Genomic DNA, 26090 nt, shown 5'->3' with positions numbered 1-26090 from the left:
TCTGAGGTTATCTTAGCTGTGGGTCTGCAGCAGCCTTGAGCCTTTTCAGTGGTTGCCGTCACACAACCACATCAGTTGAATACCATTGCTTTTTGGTCTGCCCATTTTTACTCAGATAAGACCCTATTGCACTTACTGTTATTCCAGCTTTCTACCTAAAATTAAGAAAGAAAGGTCTGGTGCGTCAAGTTTGAGAAGACATTTTGTTGAAAACCATAAGAAATTTAATTTATTTCGTCATTTTTTTTTATATTGAAAAAGTGTAAATCCCAATAGGAGCAGGTAATAGAGAAAAGAAGAGGCATTTTGGATCTTAGATCTGGGGACGAGATACCCCATTGGTCTAAATCACAAAAAAGATCTTTTGGACATATTTTAAATTTTTGCCGTCTCAATATAAGTCAGCTCACCCACAAGAACGTTCGAAGCAAATAAAGCTGTAGTGCCACAGGGAAAAATGTAGAAAAGGAAAATATCCAGCGCTAAAATCTTCAGCTAAAAACATCAATTTATTGAAAAATGAATAAAAAAGTTGCATTTCTCATACCAGGATAATTTCACAAAGATGTAGTCTAGACTCAGGTCTTGTAATCACACCAAGAGGTGCATAATTAACATCCATCAAATAGGCGATGTCATTTTTGGACAAAAGCATTTATGATACCGATCCCACTATGCAGCTACAGAGAACAGCATCGGTATCACTAAAGCCTCGCAAGCTTCACCATGCATGGCCAGGAAGGCAGAATGCTGCTCTCATGTTTGAGAGAAGCAGAGCCCTGATGATGAAGTGGCCAGTGGTGGATGTCAATCACACTAGGGCGCGATGATGTGACCCAAGGCACGACTAGTCTGGGAGAGTCAACGCCCCCCCCGCCAGACTAGTCCTGGCTAATTTGCATACTTATAACCTGATTTTTCAAATAGAGAAATGAGTGTATGGCACAAAAGAAGACTTTTTTATAATCCAGGAAAAGCCTTATACAAAATTATGGTGGTGGTTTTAAGGGAGTCTGTTGGCACAGAATATCTGTTCACACGAAGTATAGGCGCTCTGTGCACCTTTGGCATGGCCAAATATTTGAGCCCACCTTCCCACCAACTTGTTTTCCATCTAAGACTGCCCTTCTCTGGCTTTATAAAGTCAGAGATGTCAATTAATTTTTTGGGAGAAAGGGGTGGATATAGAGGGAAAAGAAGTAGCAACATTTAAATGTTCGGCCATGTCAAAGGTGCACCGAGCACCTGTTCTTGTGCCATTCTGTGCTGACAGACTCCCTTTAAGAGATGATAGGTGTAGCATAGCTGGGAAGGACAGGCTTAAATCCCTGCTCTGCAATGCTTTTCTAAGAATCAGGAGGTAGATTCATGAAGTGGCAGTCTCCTGAGGGCATGTCAGTCTGCTGGAGGACGCAGAGTTCAGTGTGTGCTGCTGGTGAGTGACAGACCAAAATGTAAACTCTAGCTGAGAGTGACGCGCCCCGGTCTCTCTCTGAATGGAGACTGAACTATGCAGTCTCTTTGTGAGAGCTCCACAAAGCCATTTGGAAGTTGCAGGCTGTTCAGTGTGAACTGTGCCCAGGGTTGAACATTTCTGTTTGGCGCTGGAAGCTGGTGGAGCTCGGGCTGAAGGGGATACCGAGACTGGTGGGATTGTGCATTTTCTGTGTATGATGTCTGCTCCGGGAGCAAGGACTATAATCTGTTCGGGTGAGCCGCACTGACGTATGTGATCATGATTAGATGCAGAGGCCGTGTGCAGAGAGCAGCCAGTATCAGTGGTTGCTATGGACAATAGCTGCTTTGTTTGACCGAGCTGGGGCTTGCTCAGCCGTGTATCAGTAGCCAGGGTCCGTTCTGTTTAGTCAGTACCTGGATAAGGCTAGGGATTTACGTTTATGAGTTTGTTTTGGTGTGGTGCAACCTGTTGAAAGTAATAAAAACTGCACGTGTTTGGACCAAAACTGCTTTGCCTGTGTGAACGCTACCTAAGGCCTAACGACTACCAGAGAGAGTGTGAATCCCTACATAGGGAGCTGACAGATTTGCTTTAATGCATGTTGTTTATTGCACCCTATTATCAGAATACTGTGTTCTTTACCGTGCACGTTATTTGACTTCAAAGTGGACTGAACATTTGTTCCAGCCGCTTCATACTTTTATACAGCCTTCTGTGTTATTATTCACTTATATGATACCCTCTATACATTCCAAACACTTCCTATCCCCCCACCCATAATATAAACTATGTCTTTGTTGTTGTTTTTAAGCTATTTTCTGGTGGCCAAGCGTAACGGTGCCATTATTCCTTAGTATTATACGCACCTTCAAACTTGCGCAACGACTGACAGAACCAATCCATCTGCAATTCCATGTCTGATGAAAGTCAGAAGAGATGATCGAAACGTCACAAGGTAAATCCTTGGATCTAATACGCAAGTGACAATTAAGTGCCGAGTTCCTTCTATTGACTGCCTTAATCCATTATCTCTGCTGTTTTGCTCCTGAACATGTGTTACTCTAGAATAGTTTGCAGTTCTGCAATAGATTCCCGGAATAAATTATATTTTTGGAAATATTTTATTCTAAACATCAAACTCACCGCTATCCCAAAATACAAAAAGCCAATCAAATTTTTTTTATTACTATGATTTATTAAATTGACTTTTGTGCCCATCTGGGATAGAAGAATCAGACTGTAAGCTTCTCCTGGGACAGGGTCTTATGTGCTATAAGGGATATGGCAGAGAAAAAGATAAATTATAATTAAAGCTTCACTCTGCTTGGATAATCCAAAACATAAGATTCTTCTCTATTATTAATTTTCAGACTAGACACCTCCTAAGGTTACATGGTGCGCGGCTAAACAACACAGTTTCTTCCTAAAACCACTTTCTCTTATCACATCACCAATACATCAGAAAATTCATAACCATACATCAGAGAGGAAATCAGGCTCCAAAACCGCAGGGTAATATTCAATGCTCTACAAAGAAGGAAATTTGGGTGTGAGAAAATACAATCACATGGGATGCATGGTGTTCAGCAGGTGTCCGCACCAAACTACACAATAACAATCTTCTCTGATTATTGCTGCATTTTATGCCTTTTCCCTCTTATTTGATGCGCTTCTGATGCAGATGTGAAGAAACATTTTGAATGTGCTTTTTATAGTACAGAAAAGCTTTGAGTATCTGCAGTTTTTTACATGCGTCACTTACACGCTGAAGACCGTTGCCGGCATCTAAAGACGACACCGTGTGCCTGGGGAGCGGAAGGAAAGTGTGCGGAATACAGGGAGGCATACATACCAGTGTGGGCCCATGATGAGGGACAAATATACCAGGAAGGGGCCCAGGATGGGGAATATATATACCAAATGTGGGACATATATACCAGGATGAGGCATATATATATACCAAGGATGAAGGACACACAGAACAGGATGGGAGACATATATACCAGGATGGGAGACATATATCCCCAGTATGGGAGACATATACAGTACAGACCAAAAGTTTGGACACACCTTCTCATTTAAAGATTTTTCTGTATTTTCATGACTATGAAAATTGTACATTCACACTGAAGGCATTAAAACTATGAATTAACACATGTGGAATTATATACTTAACAAAAAAGTGTGAAAAAGTGTGAAACAACTGAAAATATGTCTTATATTCTAGGTTCTTCAAAGTAGCCACCTTTGGCTTTGATGAATTCTTTGCACACTCTTGGCATTCTCTTGATGAGCTTCAAGAGGTAGTCACCGGAAATGTGTTTGGGGTCATTGTCCTGTTGAAAAATAAACGATGGTCCAACTAAACGCAAACCGGATGGAATAGCATGCCGCTGCAAGATGCTGTGGTAGCCATGCTGGTTCAGTATGCCTTCAATTTTTAATAAATCCCCAACAGTGTCACCAGCAAAGCACCCCCACACCATCACACCTCCTCCTCCATGCTTCATGGTGGGAATCAGGCATGTAGAGTCCATCCGTTCACCTTTTCTGCATCGCACAAAGACACGGTGGTTGGAACCAAAGATCTCAAATTTGGACTCATCAGACCAAAGCACAGATTTCCACTGGTCTAATGTCCATTCCTTGTGTTCTTTAGCCCAAACAAGTCTCTTCTGCTTGTTACCTGTCCTTAGCAGTGGTTTCCTAGAAGCTATTTTACCATGAAGGCCTGCTGCACAAAGTCTCCTCTTAACAGTTGTTGTAGAGATTTGTCTTCTGCTAGAACTCTGTGTGGCATTGACCTGGTCTCTAATCTGAGCTACTGTTAACCTGCGATTTCTGAGGCTGGTGACTCGGATAAACTTATCCTCAGAAGCAGAGGTGACTCTTGGTCTTCCTTTCCTGGGGCGGTCCTCATGTGAGCCAGTTTCTTTGTAGCGCTTGACGGTTTTTACAACTGCACTTGGGGACACTTTCAAAGTTTGGCCAAATTTTTCGGACTGACTGACCTTCATTTCTTAAAGTAATAATGGCCACTCGTCTTTCTTTACTTAGCTGCTTTTTTCTTGCCATAATACAAATTCTAACAGTCTATTCAGTAGGACTATCAGCTATGTATCCACCTGACTTCTGCACAACACAACTGATGGTCCCAACCCCATTTATAAGGCAAGAAATCCCACTTATTAAACCTGACAGGGCACACCTGTGAAGTGAAAACCATTTCCCGTGACTACCTCTTGAAGCTCATCAAGAGAATGCCAAGAGTGTGCAAAGCAGTCATCAAAGCAAAAGGTGGCTACTTTGAAGAACCTAGAATATAAGACATATTTTCAGTTGTTTCACATTTTTTGTTAAGTATATAATTCCACATGTGTTAATTCATAGTTTTGATGCCTTCAGTGTGAATGTACAATTTTCAAAGTCATGAAAATACAGAAAAATCTTTAAATGAGAAGGTGTGTCCAAACTTTTGGTTTGTACTGTATACCAGAATGGGAAACATATATACCAGGATGAGGGATACATATACCAGGATGGGGGTTATATATACGAGGATGGGGGTTATAGATACCAGGATGGAGGACATATATACCAGGAAGGGGCCCAGAATTGGTGGACATTACCCCCATAACAGTGCCAGCAGCAGTTGGCTACCCCTATAACAGTGCGTTATGACCAAATTTTTTGCTTCAAATTTTTTTCCTATTTTCCTCCTTTATAACCTAGGTGCGTCTAATGGTCCGGTGCATCTTATAGTCAGAAAAATACGGCATATAATAATTCTAATATATTATATATATATATATATATATATATATATATATATGCACACACACACACATATATATATATATATATGTATATATATGTATGTATGTATACACACAGTTGAGACCAGAAGTTTGCATACACTATATAAAAGACACATATGCATGTTTTTCTCAATATCTGATATGAAATCAGAATAAACCTTTCCCGTTTTAGATCAATTAGGATTACCATAATTTTTAAAATTTTCAAGTGCCAGAATAATGAGAGAGAGAATGTTTTAAGGCATTTTTATTACTTACTGCAAAGTCAAAAGTTTACATACACTAAGATTACTATGCCTTTAAACAAATCTGGACTGCCCATATGATGATATCATTTGTTTGGAAGCTTCTGATAGTTTTTTTTGGGCAACATCTGAGTTAATTAGAGACACACCTGTGGATGTATTTTAATGCACACCTGAAACACACAGCTTCTTTATGTAGCATCATGGGAAAGTCTAAAGAAATCAGTCAAGATATCAGGAAGAGAATTGTGGACTTGCACAAGTCTGGCTCATCCTTGGGTACAATTGCAAGATATCTGAAGGTGACTTGTTCATCTGTACAAACAATTATACGCAAGTACAAACAAGATGGGAATGTCCAGTCATCATACCGCTCAGGAAGGAGATGGGTTCTGTGTCCCAAAGATGGACATGCTTTGGTCCGACATGTGCATATCAACCCAAGGACAAAAGCAAAAGACCTTGTGAAGATGATTGCGGAAGCTGGTAAGATTGTGTCAATATTCACAGTGAAACTAGTACTGTATCAACACGGACTGAAAGGCCACTCTGCCAGGAAGAAGCCATTACTCCAAAAGAAACATAAAAAAGCCAGATTAATGTTTGCAAATGCACACAGGAACAAAAGACCTTAATTTTTGGAGACATGTCCTGTGGTCTGATGAAACTAAAATTTAAGTTTTTGGGCATAATGACCATCGTTACGTTTGGAGGAAAAAGGGAGAATTTTGAAAGCCTAAGAACACCATCCCAAATGTGAAACACGGGGGTGGCAGCATCATGTTGTGGGGTTGTTTTGCTGCAGGAGAGACTGGTGCACTTCACAAAATAGATGGCATCATGAGAAAAGAAGATTATGTGGCAATACTGAAGCAACATCTCAAGACATCAGCCAGGAAGTTAAAGGTTGGGCGGAAATGGGTGTTCCAATTGGACAATGACCCGAAGCATACTGCCAAAATGGTAACAAAGTGACTTAAGGATAACAAAGTCAATGTTTTGGAGTGGCCATCACAAAGCCCTGAGCTTAATCCTATTGAAACTTTATGGGCAAAGCTGAAAAGGCTGCGAGCAAAGCGACCTACAAACCTGGATCAGTTACATCAGTTTTGTCGGGAGGAATGGGCCCAAATTCCGATCAACTATTGTGAGAAGCTTGTGGAAGGATATCCCAAACGTTTGACCCAAGTCATTCAGTTTAAGGGCAATGGTACCAAATACTAATGAAATGTATGTAAACTTTTGACTTTGCAGTAAGAAATAAAAATGCCTTAAAAAATTCTCTCTCATTTTTCTGACATTTGACAAATATGAAAAATTATGGTAATCCTAATTGACCTAAAATGGGAAAGATTTATTCTGATTTCAGGTCAGATATTGAGAAAAACATGCATATGTGTCTTTTTATATAGTGTATGGAAACTTCTGGTTTCAACTGTATATACAAATATATATAATATAATATACTCCAGCGGTGCCATAAAAAAAACGCTGGCGTGGTGCTTTAATTTAAGTATATCAGTAAATGTAAGTATCTATTTGCAAAACATCCAAACACCAAGAATCCTATAAAAGAAGGCGCTGCAATAACATCACTGCGTCTGCGAGTGTGAGATAAGGAGCATAAGGTCTTTCATTAAAAGAAAATCGCAAATCACTGCATTATGTGCTAATAATCTCTGTAACTTTTTTTTTATTTTTCTCTTTTTTGCTGTTTCTATTGTAACATTGTAACAGTGATGTCTGACTCTGATTCAAATCAGGTGCTGCAAGGGCTAGTAATTTTGCTTCCATGTACAGAGCAGGAGGCCTCCAGTGACAAAGTAAGAATCTATTTGACATAGTCTGGACTGTTATGGAGGAAAAGCAGCAGCTTTGTAGAGCCAGGCTACTGCCAGAGGCCAGAGCAACAGAACCCAGAGGTGGGAAGGCCTCCCATAGGAGCTGTACGGGGAAACGAGGAGTCTACCCTAGAGCTGAGCTGCAGTGAGTTACGGTTTGTGCACACGTTATATATCTGCAGCAGACATTTCTGCACTAAAAATGTGTCTTTTGGCAGAAAAAATGTGCTTCTTGGCACGCATTTTGCAGTCTTTTTTCATGCTTTGTTGATGCGTATGTTCCCCATTTGAATGGGTGAAAAACACTGCAGAAACGCTGGAAGAATTGACATGCTGCAGATTTGAAGCGCCTTCAAATCTGCAATAGAACAATAAACAGCGTGTGCATGAGATTTCAGAAACGTCACTTACCTTAGTACTGAAAAATGTTGCAGTGTTTTTTTTTTTTGCAACAATGCTCAAAAAAAAAAGTGGCAAAAACACAATCCCTTACTGTACCCAGGCCAGCATATGTATGGTTTAGAGGGCCATATCCATTCCTTCTGTAAATTAACTATTTTATACTATTTAATTTCTCTTTTTATTTGTTCTAGATTTATTAAAACAGTTTTTTAATTCTTTATTTTTTAGTCCCTCTCTGGACCCCTGATCCACAGGCTGGGCACCAAGATGGCTGTCGCATGGGTTTTTAACAAGCCCCCAACAGATTCGGCAACCCACAATCTTCTCAAAGGACGGCTATGAGCTTTGGTATGATTGGTCCACGCAATTGGACCCTTTAAATGCAGCTGTCAGAGATTGACGTTCATAGGCCTGTGCTGTATAACACAGCCGGCACCTGCTGAGTATGATTTGGGCTCAGTTTCTTATCTTGCTCCATACATCTGCACCTGAAGTATGACCTAATATGACCCCACATCAGGAGAGGGTCAATCTTGTATTTGGCCCTTTTACTAATCTGCTTTACAGAGACCCTTAGAAATCTCAATTATTATTAAGTGTGCCCTCCGAGGATTTGCTGGACTTGATCTCAATCTCATAATGTTCCCTGTCTTCAGGGACCTTTAGGTTCTTATCTATTGACTAAGAGAGACTACAAGAAACATTATTAGATTGGTAAAGATCCGGAGGGTTCAGAGGTTCTGACACCTTTATATGCGTCGCTGCTGCACCTGCTCGCCACAACAAACATAACCTTTATATGATCCTATGAAGAAAGGAGCAAATGTTGGCTGTGCTCAGGTCCAGAGAAATCAGTGCCTTAAGATCAATATTACAGTATAATAAAAATCACAGCTAATATCTAAGACTCAGATATGAACTCTAATTCATTCCTGCAGCATAGAAGTCTTACCACTTACCTGCTGGTTTTAATAGCCCCTAGCAATGAAAATTTTTGCAAAAAATTGAGTAATGTGCAGCACCACGAGTCACCACAGGTGGTGATAGAGAGCTCATTTATAAAAAATAAAAAGTCGGCAAACGCAAGCTGCTGCGGAAACTCTTTATGGCTTTTTTTCTGAGAATGTTACACTAAGTGTGACATGAATCCAGCATTTCCTGATTTGGAAGCTTAGTATTAGCCAACAGTGGACAATGGAGAGGGAAAGATAGTGTTAACAAAAAAATAGCCAAGGTGCTCTGGGACTTTTTGGCAGGCGGATATCAGGTAGAGTCTCCAGTACAGCGAGGTTTAGCATATAGATAGATAATAAATGTAGCATCATTAAAGTACACATCATACATCTTTAGTGCTGTATATGGGCAAAACATATTTATACAGGCAGCAACATAGCATGGAGAAAAGGCTACGGGAGCAATTGACCTGACGGCAAAATTCTTAGGGACGCACAATTTCTATAGAGAAAAAAAAAGTTGCAGAAGCTTTGTAAGCGCTGAAGATCGGTCCGGTGTCCTGGATCTCTGTGTGAACGCAACCTAGAAGTGAATGTGCATCATGTTGGATACGGAGAAAGATCAGAGCGCCATATTCCCACCATATTCCCACTACTCTCTGTATATAGACCGCAGGCCTATGGCCTCCTGTAAGCTGTCAGTGTAATGCTCAGTCGCTCGGAGTAGGTAAGCATAAACTTTTCTTTGTGGGAGGGGGGGTTGGGTTGGCCAAAAGATGGCCCTCAGAGGGCATTTTTTGTTTTGAGAGGACACTCAGGGGTGCATTATTTGTTTTAAGGGGGGGACTCAGGGGGCATTAAAACTTTCTAAAGGACCATTCAGGGAACATTATTTGTTTTAAAGGGGGCACTGAAGAGACATTATTACTACATTGGGGGGGGGGGATATTTGCCTTGTCCCCGGGCCCTAGCGACCCACGTTGTGCTACTGTTTTTAGGTCACTGGAAAATGTCCATTGATGATTATTATCAGATTTTTATAATATCCAGCATTCCATAAGTGTCCTTAGTAAATGATTGACACCATTTTTGGGAGCCATGAAGTAAGGTACTAGCATATATACAGCTATATACTGATTACACCCAGATATTAGGCAGTAAGGATAACATTGTACTGCAGAGACGACGCCATTAGGCCCAAGTGCTGAGTGAGTGTCAATGATTCAGGCTTCTGTGTGCAGCACACAAGTATTCATGATAAAACAGAGTGAAAAGCTTTCCAGCCTGTTATTTTTAATGCGACCATTTTATTAGACCTTGGAGACTCATTGCTTAACATTATGCTAACTGCTACTGTACATCTGCGGATAATCTTCTCTCTTAACACTACTTCTGCCTGAAGGAATGAGCATCTTAGGTATTTACTGCGTAACCGTGAGGATGATGCACACAGTCATACGACTCATTTATCAAATCTGTATTTGTTGCCCGTAGCAACCAATCACAGCTCAGCTTTGAGTTTTTTAAAGCAGTTTGAAAAATTAAAGCTGCGCTTTGATTGGTTGGTACGGGCGTCACAGACAGCATCGCTGTTGAACAGTTTTGATTAATAAGGACTTCAAGGGTTTGGAAGTAAAAATGGTGTTTGGAATAAGATTTCAGAATTTTAAATAATAATTTTTATTTCCATAGTACCAACATATTCTGCAGCACTTTACATTTCAGAGGGAACACATAATTCAACAGACACCAAGAGGAGTGAGGGTCCTGCTCACAAGCTTACAGTCTATGAGGAAATAGAGGGGACACAAAATGTAAATGGTAAAAAATGCTTGTATTGTACGGTCCAGCCATCAATATAATAAATAAGGTATTCACATAACGCTGCATGAACCGGTCACCAGACAGCATGTGTACAAGTACAGATATAAGTGCATGGAGGGTGTAAACAGATGCTACAAGGGACCAGATTTGGAAGAAAATTTTGGAAGGCAAAACGGGAATACATAAGTGAGGTGAGGCAAGAGGCCAGTCTAAAGAAGTGCGTTTTTTGGCGATATTTAAAACTGTGGGTATTGGGAATTAATCGAATTGCCCTGGGTCGTGCGTTCCAGAGAGAACTAGCGCAGCACGCGGGAAGTCTTGGAGACGGGAGTGAGAGGTTCAGGTTATTGAAGTTGTTAGCGTTTTGGTCATTAGCGGAACGGAGAACACAGGTAGGGTGATAAACAGAGATGAGGGAGGAGATTTAGGGTGGTGTAGAACTGTGGAGGACTTTGTGGGTGAGAGTGATACGTTAATATGGTATTCTGTTGCGGATGGGCAACCAGTGCAACGACTGACACAGGGTAGAGGCATCGGTGTAGCAGCTGGACAGAAATATGATCCTGGCTGCTGCATTCAGGACCGATTGGAAAGGGGAGAGTTTAGTGAGAGGGAGATCGATCAGTAGAGAGTTGCAGTAGTCCAGGTGAAAATAAATAAGAGTCAGAGTAAAAGTTTTTACAGAGTGAAAGGTATGAAAAGGTCAAATTTTAGAGATGTTTTTGAAGAGCAAGTGACATGAGTGAGTGAGTGATTGGATGTGAGTGATTGGAATGAAAGATCTGAGTCAAATATGACCCCAATTCAGCAGGCATGCTGCTTTGAAGTTATTGTAGAACCACACTGAAATGGCAATTTCAGGTTTAGATAGGGAGGAAACACAAGAAGTTCAGTTTTGGAGAGATTCAGTTTCAGATAGAGGGAAGACGTGATGTTAGAGACAGAGGACGGACAATCACTGGTATTTTATAGTAATGCAGGGGTTATGTCACGAATTGGAAATCCACACAGAATACAAGTACGAATCACTCTCGTCAGTCTTAGTAATGATACAGTGTTATCTAATAACATAAGAAGGTAATGGTAAACAGCTGGTATAATGAGGTTTGTACAACATAATGTAGTAATAGCGGAATAGAAGAATTATATTATACATTTCATCACACTGTACCTGGATATGGGTTCAATGCAAATTATATTTCTGCAAAAAAAACCACGTACGCAGCCTATCCACTCAGGGTACATACAGTACATACCAAAAGTTTGGACACACCTTCTCATTTAAAGATTTTTCTGTATTTTCATGACTTTGAAAATTGTACATTCACACTGAAGGCATCAAAACTATGAATTAACACATGTGGAATTATGTACTTAACAAAAAAGTGTGAAACAACTGAAAATATGTCTTATATTCTAGGTTCTTCAAAGTAGCCACCTTTTGCTTTGATGACTGCTTTGCACACTCTTGGCATTCTCTTGATGAGCTTCAAGAGGTAGTCACCGGAAATGGTTTTCACTTCACAGGTGTGCCCTGTCAGGTTTAATAAGTGGGATTTCTTGCCTTATAAAAGTAAAGAAAAACAAGTGGCCATCATTACTTTAAGAAATGAAGGTCAGTCAGTCCGAAAAATTGGGCAAACTTTGAATGTGTCCCCAAGTGCAGCTGCAAAAACCATCAAGCGCTACAAAGAAACTGGCTCACATGAGGACCACCCCAGGAAAGGAAGACCAAGAGTCACCTCTGCTTCTGAGATAAGTTTATCCGAGTCACTAACCTCAGAAATCTCAGGTGAACAGCAGCTCAGATTAGAGACCAGATCAATGCCACACGGAGTTCTAGCAGCAGACACATCTCTACAACAACTGTTAAGAGGAGACTTTGTGCAGCAGGCCTTCATGGTAAAATAGCTGCTAGGAAACCACTGCTAAGGACAGGCAACAAGCAGAAGAGACTTGTTTGGGCTAAAGAACACAAGGAATGGACATTAGACCAGTGGAAATCTGTGCTTTGGTCTGATGAGTCCAAATTTGAGATCTTTGCTTCCAACCACCCTGTCTTTGTGCAACGCAGAAAAGGTGAACGGATGGACTCTACATGCCTGGTTCCCACCGTGAAGCATGGAGGAGGAGGTGTGATGGTGTGGGGGTGCTTTGCTGGTGACACTGCTGGAGATTTATTCAAAATTGAAGGCATACTGAACCAGCATGGCTACCACAGCATCTTGCAGCGGCATGCTATTCCATCCGGTTTGCGTTTAGTTGGACCATCATTTATTTTTCAACAGGACAATGACCCCAAACACACCTCCAGGCTGTGTAAGGGCTATTTTACCAAGAAGGAGAGTTATTGGGTGCTACGCCAGATAACCTGGCCTCCACAGTCATCAGACCTGAACCTAATCGAGATGGTTTGGGGTGAGCTGGACCGCAGAGTGAAGGCAAAAGGGCCAACAAGTGCTAAGAATCTCTGGGACTCCTTCAAGATTGTTGGAAGACCATTTCCGGTGACCACCTCTTGAAGCTCATCAAGAGAATGCCAAGAGTGTGCAAAGCAGTCATCAAAGCAAAAGGTGGCTACTTTGATGAACCTAGAATATAAGACATATTTTCAGTTGTTTCACACTTTTTTGTTAAGTATATAATTCTATATGTGTTAATAGATCGTTTTGATGCCTTCAGTGTGAATGTACAATTTTCAAAGTCATGAAAATCCAGAAAAATCTTTAAATGAGAAGGAGTGTCCAAACTTTTGGTCTGTACTGTATATAAAAGGATCTTCTCACCTCAGACACTTGTAATACCCCAGAGTTGGGGCATTACAATAATGTTTTATAATGTAGAGAACTTTAAATGCTCGATGTTTGATACTGTTTTTATGATGAATGCAGCACACACAAAGAGTTAAAACCCCTCACTGAGCTGGTCTGGTAACTAGGAAACTAGTTTGGTGGGTAGAGTTTATTTTACCAATACCGCTGCAATTTTAGAATAGAGTTGAAGATCAGTTGGAGATCAGCTAAAGTCAAGCCAGAGGACAGCCACGAAACATGTAAGCGAATTATTCCCCTGTTCCAGTGGGCCATATGGTGACGGACTAACTTTAAGAAAACATGTAGGACAGCCTAAGGACTACCACCTGAGGGGCAGAAGGAATTCTTTGGTCCTGCAGAACACACCTAGCCTAATGGAAACAGTAGGCCGTGGACACAGGAGGAATACGGGCCAGGAGGGCAGTCCCCCATAACGTGGATGGGAATACAGGCATCTTACAGAACAATAAAGGGAGAGAGCTGGGGGTCCTCTGGGGAATGTCACCCTAGTGGGATGGAGAAAACTCCATTGTGTCAGCCTGGACAGCAGGATAGGCTCTGACCGCACTCGCTGTGTATCACGCCTCATATGTGCCATTCCCTGTATCTGCCGCCATGTACCTATCTTTTGGACCTTTGGTTATCTGAAGCATGTTATACCATCTATGGCTGTGTACCTTTCTGGCTGCTGTTTAAGTAAAGTTTCATCTGGTTTACTGTTAAAACTGCCTGCTGACTCCGCTGTCTCCGTCCACAACACCACAGGGAACGCCAAACACCAAAGAGGCGAGGGGACAATACTACTTTCGTTAAGCCGTGTGCCTATTTCACTGCACCGGAGCACCAGGTAGCTGGCACAGCCACCACCCCCCATGTGACAAGAAGGATCGGACCCATGCCCGGTGTACTGGGTTCACTGCGCTCCGTGTGTCACACACTTATGACATATACATAAGATCAGCTTATCGGGACCCGCATCCTACCGAAGGGGTGTATTATGAGTATTGTGATCACTACCCCTACAGCAGATATGACACGATTCATGACGACCACCATCAGCAGCATTTTTAAGTTAATTGAAGATGCAGTAAATTGAAGATTCTTTTTTTCATGCTCATTGATATACATCCTGCAATGATTCGGTCCCTAAAAGTAAATTTCAGTCATTATAGCCACCCCTCAGTCTCTTCCCAGACAAGATATAACTTATTCCCATCTTCACATATGGGTACGGTTAGATTATGCTAGTAAAAACAAGCAACTTTCCATTTTAATGGTCTACTCTCAAGTTCCCCAACAGAAAGTCACTGGCAGATCAAGATGCTTTTCTGAAGGGTCTTCCAATTTGGAAACGCAACCATTTAAACATAGCAGGGGAGTCTTCGCTCACTGCACCCACACCCCACATCAGCACAGTTCTTCCAGGCTTTCTTTCATCCTCAGGCTTAGCCAAACCACCAAAGCCCACCACTATTTCGGATTTGTCGCACACTTCTCTATCTATCTCTCTAGGAGAAGGGATCCTTTCCTAACAGAAGGCTGCCCCTCTTTCGGATGCTGTTGGCCATGTTTTCCATATGACCATCTGAAGTTGGCCTAATGCTCAAAGATAAAAGCTAAGCGATCAGTTTATCCTTGAGTTTGAGCAAAGCAATAATACAACCAAGAGACGTTAGGCCCTCATACACATTAGACAATATTGACGGGTTCGGCAGATGGTATAATGTGTATGCCGGCACCGGCCGACTGATGGTCAGGAGAGATGTCTGTCTCGCATTTCCTATTTCGAACTGCCAATCGCATTATTCTCCCGGAGAACAGTCGACATGTCAGTTGGCAGCTTTCTCACGTCAGGGGAACACAGCAGGGCACAGCCAAGCGAGCACTCCTGTGTATATGGAGGAATCAGCTGAAATGGCTACTGGTCAAATGACCAACCAAAGCATCGTTTGGCCAATCTAATGTGTATGGCCAGCCTTTCTACTGAGCAGTAGACTGCTTTGTGGATGCTTGAGGATAAGCTGGACACTTCTCTTGAGCAAGCAGTGGGAGTCTCAGTGACCAGATCCCCACTGATCAACCTAAAAAAACAGGCCATAACATATCTAAACTTTTTTTTTTAAAGTTTAGTTGTCCTGTAATAAACTTCAGCGTCTGCATACTTCATCCAAAGCCACTTTTGATAAATACGTTGGCCATGGTTTGTCGTGGACCTATAGTGGGCAGCATGGTGGCTCAGTGGTTAGCACTTTTGCTTTGCAGCACTGGGATCAAATGCTACCAAAGACAACATCTGCAAAGATTTTGTAAATTCTACCCGTATTTGCCTGAGTTTCCTCTGGGTACTCCAGTTTACTTCCACACTCCAAAGACATACTGATAGGGAATGTAGATTTTAGGCCCCAATGGAGACAGTGGTAACAATGTCTGTAAAGCTTATGTAATACATTTCAGTAAACCATAGGTCTGTACATTGTTAGTCATGCGCCTACCTCCAGTTGTCTGGATTCTACACTTGGTTCCAGGAGACATGGAGGGAAGATTTTTGAAGAACAGACTCAGAATCTGCAAGAGATAAATCAAATAAACAAACATTAAGTGATAACATAAGAAAAATGGCATCGTAGGATAATAGATCTGTTTCACATCCTTGGTGGTACTGTAAAAGACATGCAAAAATGAGTTACATTACAAAAAAATGATCACTGAAGTCTTAATGGACTGTAGGGTCTAAATCAAAGTTATGAGCAAGCCCCTTTTGTAGGAGTGAAAAATTGTAGCACAAAAAAAGGCATCCCTGGAACTATTTTTTTGCACATATAAAATAAAACTCAACAATATATGTACATTTTTTCATCTGATTTTAGTTGCAACTATGCATTTTGAACCCCTCTCTGTGTCACATGGTAAGAGTTTGATTACCAGTCCACTACAAGCCCTCATGTGTAGCCAGGAAGGCAGTTTTCGACTTGCGGTGAAGTACAGGATAACACCATCTACTATCAAATCCCTCCCAGCTCTCAGACTCTTGCCCTCAAAGCCTCCCTTGTTCCTTTGTATTCCATGTAGTTGAGGATATCAGACAGTAGTAATATATATTAGGCCTAACTCAAATGCCTGTGTGGCGCCCCTGAGGGTTCGGTCGCCACAGAGGTACTGCACCTCACCTAGAGGTGTGGTGTCTCCCTTTCTCTCAGGTAAGGAGGGAGTGCTGCCCGGAACCCCAACACCTACATCCAACACTACACTACCCCAGGCCAGCCGGAGGAGCAAGACGCAATGTAGTTTTCTGCTGAGCTCTGACCCTGGCTGGGGTGGGGGGAACCCAAAGGTAGGGGGAAGCAGTAGTGGGTGTGGGTGGAGGAAGGAGTTTAGGGGAGCACTCAAACAGTAGATATATAAAAAGGTAGACATCTTAAATTAGTGGGTTGTTGTGTAGGGACAGTTCAGAGGAACAGTCTGGGAGCAGAGTCTCGGTAGGAGCAGGGACAGAGGCCCAGGAGGGGAGCAGGGATTAGGCTCCATTCTGTGAAGGGGATCCTAGGGGAGTACGGCGAGTGCAGGCGGCACCCGTACCCCCCGAACCTGCCAGGTGTCAGGAGGATCTAGGCCGCAAAAAGGGGACCGGCCCCTGGCCCAGTTGTGCAGCTTCAAGTCTCGGCTGGAAAAACCGGAGGCTTCTAACTTCTATAGCCAGGAGCCAACCTCCCACTTCAATCCAAGTAAGGTCAAGCAGGTCTGTGCAACTCTGACGGACAGGGGGGACCTCGCAGCACCCGAACAGGATTCACAGTGGGAAGCGCAGGGCAGGAGGGAGTAAAGACCCAGCGTGAAGTTGGTCTAGAGAGGTACATAAGAAAGTGGGGTTCTGCCAGGCACACCCGAACTGCCTGAGGAAGGACTGAACCCCTGCCCGGTGAAAGCAGCGCGACGCGGGAGGCTTGCATCAGTACAGTGCACCTGTGGACTGTCTAAGAACTGTGAGTAAATCTTGGATGACTGCACTGAACTGCCTCCGCTCCTTTATTTTGCCAGTGCCAATTCCCTCCCTGCACTACAACGCCCAGCGCACCTCCATTTATACTACAGTGCCCTGAGGCCTGCTCCACCTGTGGGGAGCTGTTCAATCATTTGCTGCCCTAACATCTGCCTCAGAGGACTGTTGCAGCGCTGGTGATCCTCACCAGACACCACAGGTGGCGTCACGAATAATTCCAAAAACCCCAAATAATATAAGTTTCCCCATTTCACTGACCGCCCTGGGTCACGGACCGGGCCAGCCACCGTGATATCCCCCGGCAACCAGAGGCCCGGCTGCCGAGTACCCCACGGCCCTGGGGGCGCGTCACCTGCACCTGTGTTCACCACCCCTTCCTCCTCCAGCCATGGTGCACATTCATCCCATGGATATACACTATATTACGTAAGCATTTGGACACTGGCAAATTATACCTGCAGTAGGTTTTATAACATCCCTTTCTAAATCCATAACCCTTACTATGGAGAATGTCCCCCCTTTTCAACAATACAGCTTCCACTCCTCTGGAAAAGCTTTCTAGAAAATTCTGGAGTTGATGGCAGGAACTTTTGCCCACTCATCCAGAAGAGCTTTTGTGAGGGCAGACACTGATGTTGGATGAAAGGTCCTGGCTCACGATTTTCATTCTAGTTCATCTCAAAGGAGGTCCTCAATGGGGTTCAGGTCAAGGTTTTGTGAGGCCGGTCATCTTCTTCCACACCAAACCACCCACCCGCGCCTCTATAGACCTTGCATTGTGAACTGGAGCACAGTCATGCTGGAACAGAAAAAAAGCCTTCCCCAAACTGTTCCAAGGAGTTGGATGCATACAATTTTCATGGTATGCTGAAGCATTAAGATTTCTCTCGAGGCCAATCTCTGAGAAACTGCCCTATAGCATTATTCCTCCTACAACAAATTTTACGGCTGGTACAATGCAGTCAGGCAGGTAACGCTCTCCAGGCATTCACCAGCCCAGACTTGTCCATCAGATGCCAAATAGAGGCATGTAATCGATCACTCCACAGAACACGTTTCCACTGCTCAAGAGTCCAGTATTGGCGGCTTTACATCACTCCGATACTTGATATTGTGCTTGGTGATGTAAGGCTGCATGCAGCTGCTCAGCCATGGAAACCCAAGCCATGAAGCTCAACGTGAACAGTTTATGTGCTGATGCTAATACCCAAGGAGGTTTGGACTCGGCAGTTTTGGAGCTAAAAGAGCGTTGGTGACTTTTAGCCACTCGGAGAACCTGCTCTGTTACTGTGGCTGAGTTGCTGCGGTTCCTTCCACTTTTCAATAATACCACTCAGTGGAGAGTGGAATATTTAGGCGGGAAGAAGTTTCATGAACAGACTTATTACAATTATAGCGTCCTATTACAGGACCGTACCGGTATCAGTGAGCTCTTAAAGTGAACCAGTCACAAGATTTGGCTGAAATAAAATACGGTCACCACCTTTCAGCCTTCATATACAGCATTCTACACTATAATGCATCGCGATCCTGCGCAGGCGTACTTCTCTGCTCTTTCGAGGGCAGAGCAAATTACTATAGTGCACATGCGCCGGAGCTCTTTGACCTTTCCCGGCACCTGCGCACTGCAGTACTTGGCTCGGCCTTCAACAGGGCAGAGAAGTACCTGCCTGCACAGGATCACATTGCCGGGTACCTTGTGTGGATGATATAGGGACGCATCATCCACATGAAGGAAGAAGGAGGATGGCGATCGTAAGAAGATGGGAGGCGCCAAACCAAGACAAGAGACACCCCTCGGACCAGACCGCCCCCCAGATGAGTATTATAAAAGCTCTTTTTCTTGTCTTTCAGGTCGGGTTGGGGGCTTATATACAGCATTATAGAATGCTGTATATCAGGGCTGAAAGGTGGCGGCCATATCTCATATCGGCCAAACCTGGTGACAGGTTACCTTTAAGGACGAGCCATTCTCTCATTAATGTTGGTGAAGACAGACGGCACGGCGAGGGGCTGGGTATTATACACCTTTATGCTGATGTGACTGAATGATAAACCTGAATTAAATTATTAAGATGTATGTCAAAACACTTTTGTCAAGGATCCATCATCAGTTTCTCATGGATTAATGCTGTGGCTGGATAGACCTCATGTTTTATGCACACTATGGGAACGTATCAGGAGTCAATGCAATGGGCAAAAGTTCAAGTCTGGGGTATGTCCGCCATACATATTTTAGGTGCACTGTAAGGTATAATATGAAAACCAAATGTCCATTAGAATATTACAATAATTCTTTTTAGCCTGAGCACATCATCATGCAATCATAAACCAGTTATCAGTGAGCATCCCCACAATGTAGTCTATGGGCTCCTAAAACTGGGGCCCATTGCAACTGATCACCTACTGAGCCCCAGAGCGAGAATAAAGCGTATGAGCATGCTGATTCCCATAAACCCCATAAATCTCATAATGTTACACTCGGCTGTGTAACACAAGACTCTGCTAATACCCGAAGCCAATGAGTCGACACTCATGTTTTGCCATCATACAAGTTCCTCCAGTTCCTCCTCTCTTAGTAAATGTTTCCATACATGAGCATAATTGATGGCCTTAGGTGGACAGCAGTACAGCGTGTTCTTTATTTTTATGTTTTCTGCAGCAGATACCTGGGGTTATCAGCGTTACAAAACATTGAGAAAGTGCCCGCAGCAATTCACTGTAGGAACCACTTGAGTTGCATGCGGAGTCTCTATGTCTACAGAAACTTTGAAGGCCAAGGAGGGGATTTCCTCTAACCTGATAACACAGGAGTTAAATCTAGCAAAGTTGTATTTGTCCATCATTACATATATTCATTTGTTTCCTTTCAATTACCTAGATTATAACTACAGTGTATAAGATATATCCTATCTAGTTGGTAAGTCTCAGTAGAATACTATAGACGATCCATAGGATAAACTCTGTCTTCAGCAATATGTCTGGCCCCCATACACATTAGACAGTCGTTGGCCAACAAGACTGTCCCATACACAGGAGTGCTTGGCTGAGCACTCTGGTGTTCTCTTTGAGAGAGCCACTGCCAGTCTGCCAACGGCTTAAAGGGAATATGTCACAATTTTTTTTTAAATATTTGGACTTTTTAACATAAAGTTTATTTATTGGTGAAAAAAAATAAATCCTGTAATTTTTTTCATAGTTTTTTAACTCAGCAACTGGTACCTGCCATTTTTATTTGCTATTGTGTAAGTGGAAGAGCATGACACTTACACAACACAAATATAGGAGTCCCAGGCCATAGTAGACTGTGGTCGGCATCTGACCCTATTTCCTATGCTGTGTCCATATCAGCTATGACCTGGAAACAACAGAGGGAAACCAGGTGCCATTTTATTGTAACCCAACATTTTACAATGGGTTACAATTTCCGTATGTCATGTGTAATTAATGTGTGGAGCCGTTAAGTAATTACCAGTGAGGTCTGAGCACCAGCAGTGAGGATTTCGTCCAGCGCCGTGCCCGGAACTTATGAGAGTGTTCCGGTAATTACTGTGATCTAAGTGGAGCAGTCATGTCATTGTGGTGCTCAGATCACAGTAATACCTATTGAGCACAGGTCAGAGCACTAGAACTGTGGTGGTGACTTCAACCAGTAGTGAGTACAGACCTGTGCTCACTGGTAATAATTTAATTACTGTGATCTGAGTGCCACAATGACATGACAGCTTGGCTCAGATCACAGTACTGGCCCCCTCAGCTGTGTTTGTAATCCATTCATATGTGATACAGTCCAAACAAATATATATTTGATCATATACTGTATGATACAGTCTGCTGAGCTGTGTAGCTAATCCTAACATGTATAATACTGACTGCTGAATTGTGTGTCTACTCCTATCATGTGTGATACTGATTGCTGAATTATATAATTTCAGTGATCTGAGGTCTGCAGCTGCAATGATATGACTGTTCTGCTCAGATATCTGTACAGATTGATGAACAGCATAGCGCCAACTAACTGCATCGGCGTTGCTATAAGGCCTTGGTGACACTGTCCACATCTCAGTATCACATTGCAGTCATCAACAAAATGTCTCTGCACTGTGATCCTAAACTCCATTCTCCTTTTCCAAACACCCAGAAGGGGACTGGAGGAGCGATGTCCTGCCCACATTTACTTAAATTGGAATGCAAGCTAAACTTTTTTTTAGTTTGCAAACTGGGGACATTCAAATGGTGTCCAGTAGTAGACAATCCCTATAAAAACCTGAATCCTTTGGTTCTAATTGACCAGACATTTTTCCCCATTTTTTGTTTGATTAGCAGTAAATTAAACATTTTTTTCAACATTTACATTTTTGATTTTACAAATTCACACTAAAACAGAAGGAGAAAATTGTGTTCTATTTAACCCTATCTATATTTTTTTCTTCATTTAGATTGAACTTAATTTCCTATAGAATCCTTGATTTATTTCTCTTCAGTCCAGTGGTTTTTTTTCACTCTTTAACAGGTCAAGAAGACCTTAGCGGTTACTCCTGCCACTAGCACGAAGTCTGTCTTAATTGCAATATTACCAGCCAAGATTATGTTTACAGTTACTATAAATTTTTATATCAATCTATGAGTATTATGTAGTATTATATAGTATTTTCTTATTATCTACAGTGCAGTGAATCGATAAACTAGACTTGATCTGACACAAGAGGAGTGTGCTTGAGGATTTGTTAAAGGGGTTTTCCAGCCTTAAATTACAATTCTGCAGTCACTCTATGTGACTGCAGACTTGTGAATCTTCACATTGTGCACTGCGAAGATTCTCCGATGCTGGAAGTGATGCGTGCATGACTGCAAGTATGTGATTGGCGTAAATGTGGTCACGTGCAGACTAGTCGTATGCGGCTTCACTCAATGCAAGTGAATAGTTGGAATGAGGCTGGAAATATGGAAATCGCTGGGGAATCCTCACAGCGTGCAATGCATGTGATGTGAGGATTCACAAGTCTGCAGTCACATAGAGCATAAAGCCAGACTACCCTTGTAACATATTTATTCATCCTTTAGGTCATAATGTGACTAGTAACAAACGCTTTATGAGCCTGTTTTAATGAAATCAAACTTTTTTGAGTAATAGATGCAAATCATAAAAGAAAGTGTTTTCTGGACATAACTTGCCATGTTATATTAAAGGGAACCTGTCAAGTTCTTTAAAGGGATAGCCTTGTACCTAAAATGTCCTTCTAAATATCTATTTTTACACCATAAGCACTTTTGTAATTAGCTTTATTATAAAACATAGAAAAATTCTCCCTATCCTGCTAATCCCTAAATGTGTTTTTTTTTTTACTTTATTTCCTGTTACGATTTGTTTGAAAGGAGTCTATAAATAAAGCTAATTACAAAAGTGCTTAGGGTGTAAAAATAGATATTTAGAAGGGACGTTTTAGGAATCGGATCACTCTTTTAAGCCTCCCAAATAGCCCTATTCGTGCATTTCCCAAACAAATGTTCACTTCTGTACTAAAACAACTTTTAATGTACCGTTCAGTTTATGCTAATTAGGTAAGACTAGTCTGGGTGGTCAAGAGGTCCAAAGTCAAAAGCCAGGCAAGTACGTCAAAGACAGAGGGATAAGACAAATGGATAGTCAGAGGCAAAATCCAGGGTCTGGTAACTAAAGTCAGAATAAGTCAAAGGCAAAAGGGTTATACAAACGGGTAGTCGAGAGGCAAATCCAAAATCTGGCAACAAAAGATCATAATATAAAAATACAGAGCACAGAGTAAGCACACCACGGAGTTGAAGGCATAATTGGCAATGATCTCACATTGCCAACCAGTTAAATAGCCTGGTAATTATCTGGAAAGGAAAACACCTGGAGGAAACCCAAGCACAGCAGTGACAGCCCAACACGCCCCTGCTATCCATAGGCTGGCTGAGCTGTCACTCACAGTACTGACAGCCCGACATGCCACTGTTATCCATAGGGCGGCTGAGTTGTCACTCACAGCACTGACAACCAGACACACCCCTGCTATCTATAGGGTGGCTGAGTTGTCATTCACGGTACTGACAGCCCGACACACCTCTGCTATCCATAGGGCACCTGAGCTGTCACTCACAGTACGACGCCCTGACACACCTCTGCTATCCATAGTGGCTGAGTTGTCACTCTTAGCACGACGCCCTGACACGCCTCTGCTATTCATAGGGTGGCTGAGCTGTCACTCACAGCACTGACAGCCTGACACGCCCCTGCTATCCATAGAGTGGCTGAGTTGTCACTCACAGTACTGACAGCCTGACACACCCCTGCTATCTATAGGGTGACTGAGTTGTCACTCACAGCACTGACAGCCCGACACACCTCTGCTATCCATAGAGCGGCTGAGTTGTCCCTCACAGCACTGACAGCCCAACACACCCCTGCTATCCATAGGGTGGCTGAGCTGTCACTCACAGCACGACGCCCTGACACGCCTCTGCTATCCATAGAGTGGCTGAGTTGTCACTCACAGTACTGACAGCCCGACACACCCCTGCTATCTATAGGGCGGCTGAGCTGTCAATGACAGCACTGATAGCCCGACGCACCTCTGCTATCCATAGAGTGGCTGAGCTGTCACTCACAGCACTGACAGCCCGACCCACCCCTGCTATCTATAGGGCGGCTGAGCTGTCACTGACAGCACTGATAGCCCGACGCACCTCTGCTATCCATAAGGTGGCTGAGCTGTCACTCACAGCACTGACAGCCCGACTCACCCCTGCTACAGACTAGTTCAATTCAGATGCTGTAATCATGATGCCCTAGATTATGACTGACATCATCTCCATTGGCCGCACCATCTCAGGAACGGCCAGTGGAGCAATGCAATGAAACTGGATGTTTTCTCTCTGGCTTTATCAGTACGCTGCACTTGATCAGGAAGGCACAGCAATGTTGTGCATTGTTGTATATATGTTGTATGTGTATATATATATATATATATATATATATATATATATATATTTTTTTTTTTTTTTCTTTTAAAACCCAGTCTATATGCTACTGTTCTCCTGAAACTCACATTGTTGCTTTTTTGGATCCTGTCCCTCTCCTTTCCTGAGCTATAGCCCCCTCCCCCCTTCCGTTATATATACTTCTAGTCTTGTTATCCAAGAGGGCACAGAGTTTATTAAGACACCCACAGGCAAGAGTTGAGGATTACACCCACTTGGCTAAATAGACTAGATGTATACACAGGGAAGAGGGGGCCATATCTCAGGAACGGAGAGGAGCACGAACAAAAGAAGAGCAAAGTGAGATTTAGAAGAATAGGGACATTTGGACCAGATAAGAAAATTACATATTTATGAGAAGTGATATATCATCTTTCAAGATAATGTATCCGTTCACCTGATATGCCTGTTTTGTAAAATAATTGCATTCCTCATTAAATAACATTTCTGGAGCACCGGTTTCACCCCAGGTTGTACTATTTCTAAGGTATACCTGCTGGGATTTTTGTAATATACAATATTACCAAAGAACATAATACCCCTTCTCAATAAGGCTCTGCTTACATCTCGTCTAAGCTTACTGTCAGATACACGTATCAAAAGTATTCCCCGACATATACTTCCGATGATAGGCTATGACATATGCCACCATACATGTAACCAATGCCATACATTGCCCATATACTGCCATGTCGTGGGGTGACCCTACAGAAAAGAAAAGTGCAGTCAACTATTCTATACAGAAATACACTGCTAAAAAAAATAAAGGGAACACTTAAATAACAGGATATAACTCCAAGTAAATCAAACTTCTGTGAAATCAAACTGTCCACTTAGGAAGAAACACTGATTGACAATCAATTTCACATGATGTTGTGCAAATGGAATAGACAATAGATGGAAATTATTGGCAATTATCAAGACACCCTCAATAAAGGAGTGGTTCTGCAGGTGGGGACCACAGACCACATCTCAGTACCAATGCTTTCTGTCTGATGTTTTGGTTACTTTTGAATGTTGGTTGTGCTTTCACACTCAAGGTAGCATGAGACGGACTCTACAACCCACAGAAGTTGCTCAGGTAGTGCAGCTCTTCCAGGATGGCACATCAATGCGAGCTGTGGCAAGAAGGTTTGTTGTGTCCATCAGCGTAGTCTCCAGAGACTGGAGGCGACACCAGGAGACAGGCCAGTACACCAGGAGACGTGGAGGGGGCCGTAGGATGGCAACAACCCAGCAGCAGGACCGCTACCTCTGCCTTTGTGCAAGAAGGAACAGGAGGAGCACTGCCAGAGCCCTGCAAAATGACCTCCAGCAGGCCACAAATGTGCATGTGTCTGCACAAATGGTTAGAAACCGACTCCATGAGGGTGGTATGAGGGCCCGACGTCCACAGATGGGGGTTGTGCTCACAGCCCAACACCGTGCAGGACGCTTGGCATCTGCCACAGAACACCAGGATTGGCAAAGTGGCGCCACTGGCGCCCTGTGCTCTTCACAGATGAAAGCAGGTTCACACTGAGCACATGTGACAGATCTGACAGAGTCTGGAGATGCCGTGGAGAGCGATCTTCTGCCTGCAACATCCTTCAGTATGACCGGTTTGGCAGTGGGTCAGTAATGGTGTGGGGTGGCATTTCTTTGGAGGGTCGCACAGCCCTCCATGTGCTCGCCAGAGGTAGCCTAACTGCCATTAGGTACCGAGATGAGATCCTCAGACCCCTTGTGAGACCATA

General features: G+C 42.9%; 1 protein-coding gene across 5 annotated transcripts in view; it reads right to left on the bottom strand.

The window, feature by feature from the left end:
* GHR (growth hormone receptor) overlaps positions 1-26090 on the bottom strand; it is a 421312-nt gene that overhangs the window by 287765 nt on the left and 107457 nt on the right. For all 5 annotated transcript variants that reach the window (XM_073680288.1, XM_073680286.1, XM_073680287.1 and 2 more), the window contains one exon: positions 15848-15920. The gene's annotated coding sequence lies outside the window, so the exon portion shown is untranslated. The remainder of the gene's footprint in view (positions 1-15847; positions 15921-26090) is intronic.

Source organism: Phyllobates terribilis, unplaced genomic scaffold, assembly GCF_046119375.1.
Source record: "Phyllobates terribilis strain yellow unplaced genomic scaffold, ASM4611937v1 Scaffold_1__5_contigs__length_1240528914, whole genome shotgun sequence".
NCBI classification, from domain to species: Eukaryota; Metazoa; Chordata; class Amphibia; order Anura; family Dendrobatidae; genus Phyllobates; species Phyllobates terribilis.
Note: the sequence above shows the minus strand (reverse complement) of the source record. Positions and strands in the feature narration are given on the sequence as shown.